Consider the following 11,086-nt stretch of genomic DNA (forward strand, 5'->3'; position numbering starts at 1 on the left):
ACAACTAGTTCATAGTAGCAAAATGAAATTCCATCTACAGATGCTTTATTCAGGGTGAAGACAACTTAGTTCTTGTTCTAACTTCCACTATTTCTTGACATGTCACAGCAATCTTGTCAATACTAAGTTTTTATTAGTGTGAAGCCTGGTCATGTTCTATGCAGCATGGGTTTTATATTTGAATTACTGTATTTTGCTAAGCATACTATTTGTGTTTTTTTAGTTGACTCTGCTTTCCTTAATCCAATATTATGAAAGCAATAAAAGGCTTGGAAAAAGACTAGGAGAGATACTGAAGCTGTTCTTCCCCACAGTAGCCAGCATAAAACACTCATTTGTTTTGCTGGTATTTTTAAAGAAAAGAAATCTTCACCATGTTCTCAACCCAGCTCAATTCTTCTATGACTAATTCCATTCAGTACTGAAATGAAAACTCACAGAAATAGTTTCTCAGTTAGTAACTTAAATAAAATATATGAAAGTTGAGTAGGTGACAACATACCAGGGCCAGCAAACTAAAAGCTTAGTATGGCATACATTTAAATTTCATGCATAAAAATTTTCTCCTTTTAAGAAAAAATAAGACACTATTCAATGTCATAGGCAATGTAATTAGGGAGGTGTGCTAAAAAGGAAGAAGGTAAAAATCACACATCCACATAATCTGAAAAACCTTGAAACAGGAGGGAACTGGGCAAAACCAAACCTGCCTCATTCACATCACAGAATTAAGTTTAGGAGGAACAAAGTTTTTAATCATGCCTATAATTCAGCCCCAAGGTCCTGAGCTTTTGTGGCTTGAAAACAAGATTTCATAGCTATTGGTACTCCCAAGCAGGTTTGCTATTGGGTAGATATTACAGCAATCAGTTGGACTCATTTCCACGAGGAACAAATACTGCCAAGTTAAATGCTCTGCTTTATGCTAGACTATAAAGGTTTATTTTAACACTATGGCAACATTCACTAATTTCTTACTGAGAAATTCAATTTCTCTAGGGTTTAAGGTGTTCAGCTGTTCCTTAAAAATACCCTCCTCTTGCAGAAAGTAAAGGATACGGTTAAATTATAGAAATTGGTGTGGCTCTTTATCTCACAAGATATCTATGCTATGTATGCTATATTTCTCCATATTTAAGTCTCACAATCTTAGCCCCCCATTTAACTACTAGATTGAAACTTTAAAAAAATTAGAAAATTACTGCTTTCTAACAGAAACCAATTCTTTAGTTCCAGCACATTAGTGCTAAATAAACTGTCAAAAGGTTGACAAGAGAAAAAAAAAAAGATATAAAACAAAGCAGTATTGGAACCTTTCCAGGAATTAGGTTAAAATACTCTTGAAAACAAGCCTTTACTTGATTGTTTTTTATAGCTATTATCATACCTAGTAATAGTCATCAACCCATTCCACTCTAGTTATCAGGCTTGTATGAAAAATTTTAAGGGGGTAGTGTGAAACATTAAGAATTAATCATTAGCACCCCAAGAAAAGCCAAGAATAAACATTTGTGTCACCTCTCATGCTTTTGATAATGACAACTATTTTGCAACTGCACACACAGGAACAACAATCCTATGTTGCTCAGCATTTTGTTCAGAATTGAAGTAAATTGTGGAGTTAGAGAAGTAAGAACATGGAATGGAGAAAGAAGGCCTTGTGCAGGAGAGGAGGGTATGTCCTGCAGGGGTGGGCAGAAGCCTTCTTAAGGATTGGCAAAGGATGGTGTGGGTGTCATGGGTGGGAAGATCCATGGTGGGATTCCTAAAGTGAGGGGATGGCTTTTGGGCAGGCTTGCACTCTGGTGAGGTGTGACCTGCCAGCAGTGCAGCCTCGTCCCAGGGTGACACATGCCTGTGAGCAGCTTCTGCTTGCTGGGGGACCAGCAGGAGTGAGGCTGCAGTAGTGTTCAGAGGCTGAGGGTCTCCTCTGAAGCAGATTTTTGGGCCTGTGGAGAAAGCACTCGCTGCATGATGTCGGGAAAGGTTTCCAGAGGAAAGGTGCAGAGCTGTATACGCCTTCCATGGGAGGGGTGCTCACCAGATGGTGTTTGCCAGCAAAGTTACCCTTGTATAAGTTTTTGAGTGGGTTTGCAGTCTATGGACAAGGGAGCAGGGGCAGGGGCGATGGCTGGGAACAGATGAATGGATTTGTCCAGAAGGAGAAGATGCCTTTGAAGGTGGCAGGGTGAAGTGTGCTCTGGCAGCATTGGTCCATAGGCTAAGGGACTGAGGAAAGCTTGTGGGCTTGTGAGCAGTGAGTTGCTGGGGGAAGGACAGCCTTGTGAAAGACTTGCACATGCATGTGCAGCTGCCATATGGTGTGGAGGTGGTGGGGGTGGCAGGAGAGCATGCTGCTGCTATTCATGGGCTGAGTGCCTCATGTTTTGGTGGGCTTGTCTTCCAAGAGAGGACCTGTTATGTGTGGGGGCCCTTACCCATGAGTGGAGTGCCTCATGTTTGGAGCAGGCTTCCAGTCTTGTGAAAAGTGGTTGTTTGGAAAGCAGAGGCCACCACAAAGTGGGACAGAAAGTCTCGAGAAAGGACTGGGGATATGTAGGGAGGAGCCTTGCCTTGGGGTGACAGGGGGTTGTGTGGCAAGGCATGGTGGGCAAAAGCTTGCTGTGGTGATTGTGAGCAAAGTGCAACCTGTTAGGGCAGGCTTGCAGCTATGCAAAAAGGCAGGCTCTGTGGGACAAGGAGGAAGTCTTGTCCTGGACTGACCACTGCTTTTGTACAACTTCCATTTGCAGTGTGGGCCTTGTAGGTAACAGCAGTGTGATGGGTGCAGTGATTTGTGTTTGAGGGAGTGTCATCTTGAAAAAAGGCTGTTCCAGAAAGTGGGAATGGGTGCCTGTGAGTGGCAGATGCCTGCAACAATGGCAAGTTGCATGAGGGATGACTTGAACTTCTAAGCATGATCTTCTTAGTTTACTACCCACCTCCCTTCTCCACATTTTAGGTTTATTTACAGGGACAAAAAAACAACCTTAGAAAAAGTTAAAATCATGTGTTATCTTACCATCTATGGACTTTTTAGTGCTTCTTTTCTTAGCTGCCTCCCTGACGTTTTAACTGACCACTTTTCTTAGGAAGGGCTTGAGACCCACTTTAAAACAAGTTCACAGAAAACTGCTGTAGCCCAATTCAGACTTCAGCTTCTACTCTGACTATTCTCTTCTGACTCCCTGCTTTAGAACACATGCCTTTTGGACTACTACACTTTAACATGTAATTTCTCTTTCTCATCCTTCTCTACTTTATTATTGTCTAGCAGAGACACAAGCCACCCACTGCCCAGCCAGCTCATATCCCCTCTCAGCACCTACCTGGTTCCAGTCACCTCAGTTCAGCAGGGATTTTTGTTTGCTGTTCTCCTAATGCCCAATCCAGATGGAACTAGAAGGATCAAGCAGCACAGTTAGGTTTTGCAGGGTGATTTCCTGAAGCTGCAAGTTCTTGTGATGCCTGGAAGGCTCTACTGGTGTGCTGCAGCTGGCTATAGCTCCCAGGTTAGGAATCCCTGGCGTTTTTCTGTCTAATGCTGGTGGTCTTTTTAGAATTTGGACTGAGGCTAGTATGGGTTATAATTTAACTTGATTGGTATGAAGCTACTTTCATTCCAAATACTGCTGGCTGCACCAAGCACACTGTTACACTTGGGGTGTTCAGAGACAGGGTAAAGGTGACTGATAGTGTCCAAATTTTTTTTTGTTTGCTGTAGAGGAAATAGGTGGTGAGCAAAAGTTGAAATGAAGGGAAGGAGGAAAATCTGACAAATGAGTATGGTACTCTAACACCTAATTAGTGTTTACTTGAGATGTAGGTTATAGGCTCCTCCTTCTGAAAACCTACCAAGAGTAATAGCACTAGAGGAATTATTATGAAGTGTCTTCATGCTGAATGTTGCAATTCATAACTGTATGGATTTATTGGTTTTGAGAGATACTGTGTGTGCTGTCATAGCAGTTAAAAGATAATATTGTTTTAAATGAATTTATTTCTTATGGCTATTTGGGACTTTCTTAGGCATAATTAAGATGTTGGTGCTTGGCTGCAGCAGCAGGTAAAGATGGGATCTGTCACCTGTTGCAATCACTGATTTTTAAGTTTCAGTATTCTTGTCTTAACAGAACTATTTTAAAGACTTCTCTTCACTGGGTTATTACTCAGCTATGCTGTGTTTGTGGATCTAGATCTTGCTGGCCCACTTTATTGAACCAGAGAAGTGCCCTGTGAGGTGTTAAACTTGATTCTGCCTGGTGTGGTGCACTCTGGACTGCTGTGATTTTGACCTGTACTGCTAAATTTTTATTCCACCAAAAGCAGGTTTGTCTTTAAATGCCTCAAGGTAGTGCTTCTGGGAGCTGTGATTGCTATGGTAATCCTGCTCATGCAGTAGGCTTGTGAATACACCTACACTTGGGCAACTTCAGTGGCTGCAGATATAGTTGGTGACACAGAGTCAGTAGGAAGAGTTGCAATTGTTTTGTTTAGCATGGATTTTTCAAAATTGGAACAGATTGCTTTCATCATCCAGGGCTTTTTATCTGAAAAGGAGCTGAGTGAACAATCTGTTGCCCACATTATACCCTTCAAGTTTTCACTGGGGGAGGTAGAAAGCTGTAAGCCAGCCTTGGAGGTCTACTCTTGCCTGCTAGGAAGACAGCAGTCTGTGAGTGACTCAGTTGGGAGCCATGGCTAAGTGGAGCTTATGTAAAGGAGATGTTGCTGCCATCAGCCATCCTGTCTGGGTGAGGGGTTCAGAAGTGAGGTCCCTGTGCAGTGCTTCAGACACAAGATGCCTTCCTATAGCCATCAATGATTTGCAACAAATACCCCTGCTTTGTGGCCCAGCATAAAAATATGGAAACTGCATCTTTCCTGGGGCTAGGATGAAGCATAAACTACAGAGGGCATCTTATAAACATGCTTGAGGCGATTTAGACATTTGTGCTATCTTTTAAGTGTCTTTCCTTCTCAAAACTGAACATTTTTGTAATTCTGTTTTGCTACCATTTTTACTTTACTTTTGGTAAGAAAATAGGCTCTCTGTTCTCAGTAGCTATTTTGGTTTTGGTGATACTGAATAAATTTAAGAATTTTAAGTTGCTACCAAAGAATTTTAAAATAATCCTTTCTGAGTTGTAGATTTAGAGATTCTTTACTTTGCAGTAGTACAGCTTCCATAGAAAGCTGCATTTGGGCATCTCCTATTTTAACTGAAGAGTCTGTTGTGTTCTCTCCTGCCTAATCTTTTAGTAATAGTTAGATGAAAAGGATGATTGCTCTCAAATGTATACTTTCATCTTGACAAATGTACTTTCAGCTTGACTTTTCCATACCACCAGTAGTGACTCTTCTAAAGAGCAATAATTCATTTAGCACTGTAACAAAGTTTTTGCCAGCCTGACCTTTCAGCACATAAAAGATTGCAGGAGCCAACAGAAACACCAAGTGAGGGACAAAATTTGGTGTTCATAGTTACAATTGTTTGTGCTTGATTAAAGGTATTTACACTGCAATTAAATAATATTTTGGTATAAATTTCATAACAGAAAGGAAAGATTCAGTGATGTGTTATAATTACAGATCAAATCTCTGGAATGTGTTTAGTTACATGTTTAGAAAGCAATGGACTCTGCCTACGTCTCCAGATTACTTCTCTTGCCTTTGCTAGTAGCTGCAATGTAATGTGAACAGTAACAGCAGAGATAGTCAGAGTACACAAGGAGGAAAATGTGTGTAAAGCACACACCAATTTTACCTTTATGTTGTTGTCCTGCTTCTTTACCAGAATTCCTTTTGTTGTACACTGCTTTTGACAGACTCTAAAGCAGACATCAGAATGTTTGCTTAACAGCTGGAGTGCTGTGTTTGCTGAGGTGTATGTAAAAATGGTGGAACAAGGTTCAGAGATTTTTAAACTAATAACAATAGTGACTGGTGGCACATATTTGAAGACAATTGGCCTTCTCACTGTGAAAGATAAAGGTGACTTTGCTATAAGCATTTCTCTGAAAAAAAAAAAAAGATTGATGGATTAATCTTAAATGGTGTCTTGAAAATGTCCCACTAAAGAACAATAGGAGAGTTTTTTTGTGAATAATTACATTATAATTTTTCCATTTTCCATCTTGATTCCATATATCAGCTTCATTTTCTTTCTACAGAAAACCAAGTGGGACTTCTGTATTTGATGCCTTCAATTCTGTAAAGCATGTCCTCACAACTCGCAAAATAATTTGAGAACAGTGTCCTAAATTACTGTCTAATTCACAGCTGGGCTTATTATCCTCAAAATATTTTCCAGAGTGATTGTTGGCACAGACCAAAACAAGATTAAGTGTTATTCACAATGGGTTGCTTCACAGTTGTTTTGATTTTTTCAGTGTGTTGTGCCTTGTTTTGAAAGCCAAGCCTTGTGGTTTAGCCTCAGTTAGCAAGCCAGTGCAGGCACCTGCTCACCTGAAAGGTGGAGCTGAACCACTCTGTCACTCATAAAACAAAACAGTTTGTAGGACTTCTGGATGTAGTTTAATACCCCAAAACTCAGAGCAAGTACAATTCTGGTAGGCCAAGATACCCTGTAATGTACATATTTATGCATGACTTATTGGTTTCCATGAAATCCTTCCTGGGCAAGATTTTATCTGACACCAAGCAGCCTGAATGAAATTCTGAATGAAATGTGGTCATGTTCAAGGACAGAAACAGCAGGTGAAATATGGTAATAAAGAAAATATATCTTCATATATTTTGGTTAGGAAAGTATTTTTTATTTGAGTGGTTTTTTCAGCACAACACTTAATTTAATACATTCTCTTTAGAAGGAAACATTGAAGCTCCCTAAGAGTAATGGAAAAGAAAAAAAAAATCATAATTTTTACTACTAAAATTTGGAATATTTTATATAATTTGGAAAATGGAAAAATATCAAAGCTTTGAGTCCAGCAAAAAAGGAATCTTGTTAGCTTTTAGCAGGCTTTATCTATGCCCAGGTGTTTGCTTGTACTCCCTGCATAACTCTACACTTAGATAAACATAGTGATGTAATAGTCTATGGACCACATCCCAGGCTGCCAAGGTAATTCACCTGACTTGCACCCTGCTTTTGACCATCCAAGAATTTCTTGTCCTGGCAAAGGATGAACCACAGGCCAAATCCATATTCTGATAGTAGCTGCTTATTTGACAGTCTTGACCTTCTCTGCCTGCCAAAGATCAAAATGAAGTAGTGAAGAGTTTTGCACTCTGTGCAGTTAGCATATCTCTTCTGAAAATGTTCTGTAAATGTTCTGCACTGTACATACATAGCAGTTTGTGACATGATAGGAGAAAATCTGAGGTATATTATTCTAATCTCCATAACTGACAATTTTAGCAGGAAGGTGGATTCCTTTTTATTACATTAAAGATGTGTTCACAATAAGGGAAGCTACCTACACAAAACTCTTGAGGTGGGGAGGGTGTAGGGCTCATCTGAAAGTGGGATAACTAACATTTAAAAAAATTCTATTTAGATTAGATTGTTATTCTGAAGCAGATTTTCAATTTGCTTCTGACCCAACAGAAATCCATTTGCCTATCAGTGTCTGAATTACACCATAAAATTGATGCATTATTCTTAATCAGGATTATAATTAGATAGATGCCAGGGAAAGGGAAGTTCTGTTAATGAAGATGAGAAGAAGCTTTAAGGCCAAGGAAGTTTCTACTGCCTTTCACCTAAGTCCATGCACTGATAAAAATGGCTGATGAGGATATAAATCCAATTACAAGCTGTGTCCATGGATCTGGGATGCTCAGGATCAAGAATTTTTCCTGGAAATGTTTAGTAACTTTCCAGAGGGAAAGATAATTCCAGGACAAGACATAGGGACAAACCTTAGTCAAGTGAGGTGCATAGGATAATCCCACTTTGTGGAAGGCACAGGTTGCTGTCCTAGGTGATGCAAAAATTTGAAGGTAGGCTGCTTCTCTGTCTGTCTCACCTTGTTTAGACCTCCCTTCCCTTAATTACAGAAAGTTGGATTTATGGTTGAGCTTAGTGAGAAATTTTGGACTATAAAATACAAGACATGACCCTGAAAGTTAATGTTTGACAGCATGCCCAATTACTTTGAGGATTATCATGAAAAATGACTTCTGCTGAAATTCTTTGTAGTGTTGTTTTTAAGCAGGAGTTTGTTAACTTTCCAGACATACTTTTTATATCCACCTGGCTTGTAATATTTTACTTGATAACATGTACTGAAATGTTTGTCAGGCTTATTAGGATCTTGGTTGTTAGTTTCAAACAAATACAACTAAATATTTATAAAGCTTCTTGCTGATAAAAAGGAAATGGTGTAATAAACACACCATAATACTGTAGCTGCCTTGATGGTCATCAGTTCTTTCTGTGCTTGGAAGTGTGTGCATTTCTTGAACATGCTGTAACTCATCGCTATTCTATATTGGTGCAAATTCCTGAAAGTCAAGCAAGCATGCTTTTTAAACAGAATCCTTGGCAACAAGAAGAAAGGAGTAAAAAAAATCCAAAGGACTTGTTTTTTCTAAAGATTGACAGAGGCTACAAGTTGAGAGGTGAATCAAGTAAGCTGGATAATGTCCAGAAAGTGAGATTAAGAAGAAAGGAAAGAATCCTAGGCTCAGGCAGCAGAATGATAGAGTAATTTTCTAGGACTTAATAGCGTGACATCAGTGAGCCTTTTAGTTCTGTCTGCCAGTGTATTTATTTCCTTTCTAACTTAAGTTCAGTTTGTTTTACTTTTAATTCTGTTCCTAGCAAAAGCATGAGTCACCTCTTGCAAATAGATCCATGTTCCTGAACAGTGCAAGTTTTTATACATTAACTGAACGGTTTTCAAAGTCGAGAGAATGCAAAACAAACAAGTTCTTTAGAATATACTGTTGATCACTAAATAGTTGCAGACAGATCCTTTGCTGATGCAAATGGGTATAACTTCCATTGATTCCAAGAGGGCTGTGTTGAGCCTTTACAATACAATAAGGTACTGGGTAGAGAGCTGTTACCATCCCACAATCAGGTTTTGTTGAAAAGAAGTCTTGCAAAGTTTTCTCTTGAGGCCCTATAGAACTGCTTGCAACAGGCTTCAATAAATGCTGCTGAATGAAGGAAATAGTTTTAATTTTCCTCTGCTCAGTAAGTATTTTCAGCCTGGTCAGTACTACCAGTCACTTGAAATGAGGCTCCTCATTTACTGGAACATCCATGAAATTCTAGAGCATCAGAACCTTAAGAAAAGTTCTATTTACTCCCAGGTCCAGCATGAAGATGTCAATGGCTAATATCAGCTCAGAAGAGTTGGAACAGGAGACATCCAGCTCTAGGACTGAAGACAAAACCTGTATTAGATTATTTATGCATGTGTTGGCTGCTTACTGTTGTGTGGTAGAATGGTCAGAGTTAAAAATTTGCTGTTGATAAAGAAGACACAATATTACATCTTATAGCCTGTGAAGGAGTTACATTATCAGTTTCTTTAGAAGGAATTATAGGATGTAAAGAAAACTTTATATGTTTCCTTCTATTGAAATAGTAGAATATGTTTCCTAGTAAATATGTTTCCATAGTAAATATGTTTCCTTCTATTGAAAAATCAGGTGTTTAAAGTTCAATAATTTTTTTTTGGCTTGGCCAATATACAGAATTTTATTCTATTACATGATCATGTTTTTCCCATATGTGCATCATTTGGGATATATGGTAAGTATATTTGGAAGAGTGAAATTAAACATGTCACTCATAATGTATTTGAATATATTTGCTACCTACAATTTAAAAAATCTTTTGCTATCACCTACATATAAGCAATAAAAATCCAAGAGTCTTCTAATATAATATATTATATATAATATTGATTTACATATTCTAATTTTATGGTTTCCTATATAGTATCAATTTCCCCATATTTTAGTTGAAAACTAAAATGATGAGTAAAACGACAATAGAGGAAACCTTCTTGCTCCCTCACCTTTTTCTAGTGCACAGTATTTACAGCAAGAAAATGCCAGTAGATATTTTCTTTCACTGATGTTAACTTTTATGTTTTTAAATATTTAATTTAATTTCTTGAATGATGACTCTGAAGACATCTACATGAGGGACACTGTAAGACTAAGCATATTAATGAGTCTTGGCATTTGTACTCAGAGCTGATCAGAAGCTGTTCTAGACAAAGTAATCTTGGACCCAGCAAGAGAGAGAACAGTCAACAGAAGCCCTCATTTCAGGACATTAAGAGTATTAGAAGCTTTGGCTAGTTAAATTGAAGCACTATATAACTTTATTCCCTCTTCTAGATTATGCAGAGGCCTGCAGAGCTGAAAATATCATGCTTTAGGACACATTTCTAATTCTTACCTACTGTCAGACATTGCAAGGGGTATTTATTTCTCCACCCTTGGCTATCAGCACAATACAAACGGGTTAGCAAAAATTCTAGACTCTGTTGAAGCAGATGTTAATCCCTCATTTCAAATGAATCCCTATACCCTGTTCTTGGTGGAATAAGACCAACTGCATTTAAAATCTAAATTTGAATACAGAGGTATTGGTGCACCCCTGTGCACCAATTCATTTGAGTTTGCTGCAGCATTGCATAGTATACACTATGTCTGTTTAAATGCATGTTTAATAATGCTTAAATGTATAAGTAAATACATTGGCATAGGCTGTTTCAGTTTCTCATCAGCACCCTGTAAAGATCCCAGTTAAGGCTCATGGCTTTCTAACAATATTATCAGCAAATATTTTCCTGTATCACATATAAGGTAAAGGGGAGCCTGAAATTTGCTTTCATTTAAGTGGTACATTTGGTGTTTTCCTTTAATCTAACTCAGATTTGACCAAGTGAAAACACATTAAAAGGAAACTAAGTTGGCCTGGTCTCTTTGGAATGGATTGTGTGAAGTCATAGTTGAGGATGGAGGAAGGACCTCTGAAGATTATTTAGTCAAAGCTCTGTGCAAAGGAAGGCCATGTAGAGCAGCTTGATATCAGCTGTGTCCAGTCTGGTCTTGAATATCTCCAAGGATGGAGACTTTATAACCTCTGAAA

The 11,086-nt window shown here is 38.6% G+C and overlaps 1 protein-coding gene across 2 annotated transcripts in view; it reads right to left on the reverse strand.

The window, feature by feature from the left end:
* The window catches only part of SORBS2 (sorbin and SH3 domain containing 2), a 204,196-nt gene extending 200,651 nt beyond the window's left edge, over window positions 1–3,545 (reverse strand). For both annotated transcript variants that reach the window (XM_050973797.1, XM_050973806.1), the window contains exon 1: window positions 3,330–3,545. The gene's annotated coding sequence lies outside the window, so the exon portion shown is untranslated. The remainder of the gene's footprint in view (window positions 1–3,329) is intronic.
* Between the last annotated feature and the right edge of the window lie 7,541 nt (window positions 3,546–11,086).

The sequence above is a fragment of the Serinus canaria genome, chromosome 4 (assembly GCF_022539315.1).
Source record: "Serinus canaria isolate serCan28SL12 chromosome 4, serCan2020, whole genome shotgun sequence".
NCBI lineage: Eukaryota > Metazoa > Chordata > Aves > Passeriformes > Fringillidae > Serinus > Serinus canaria.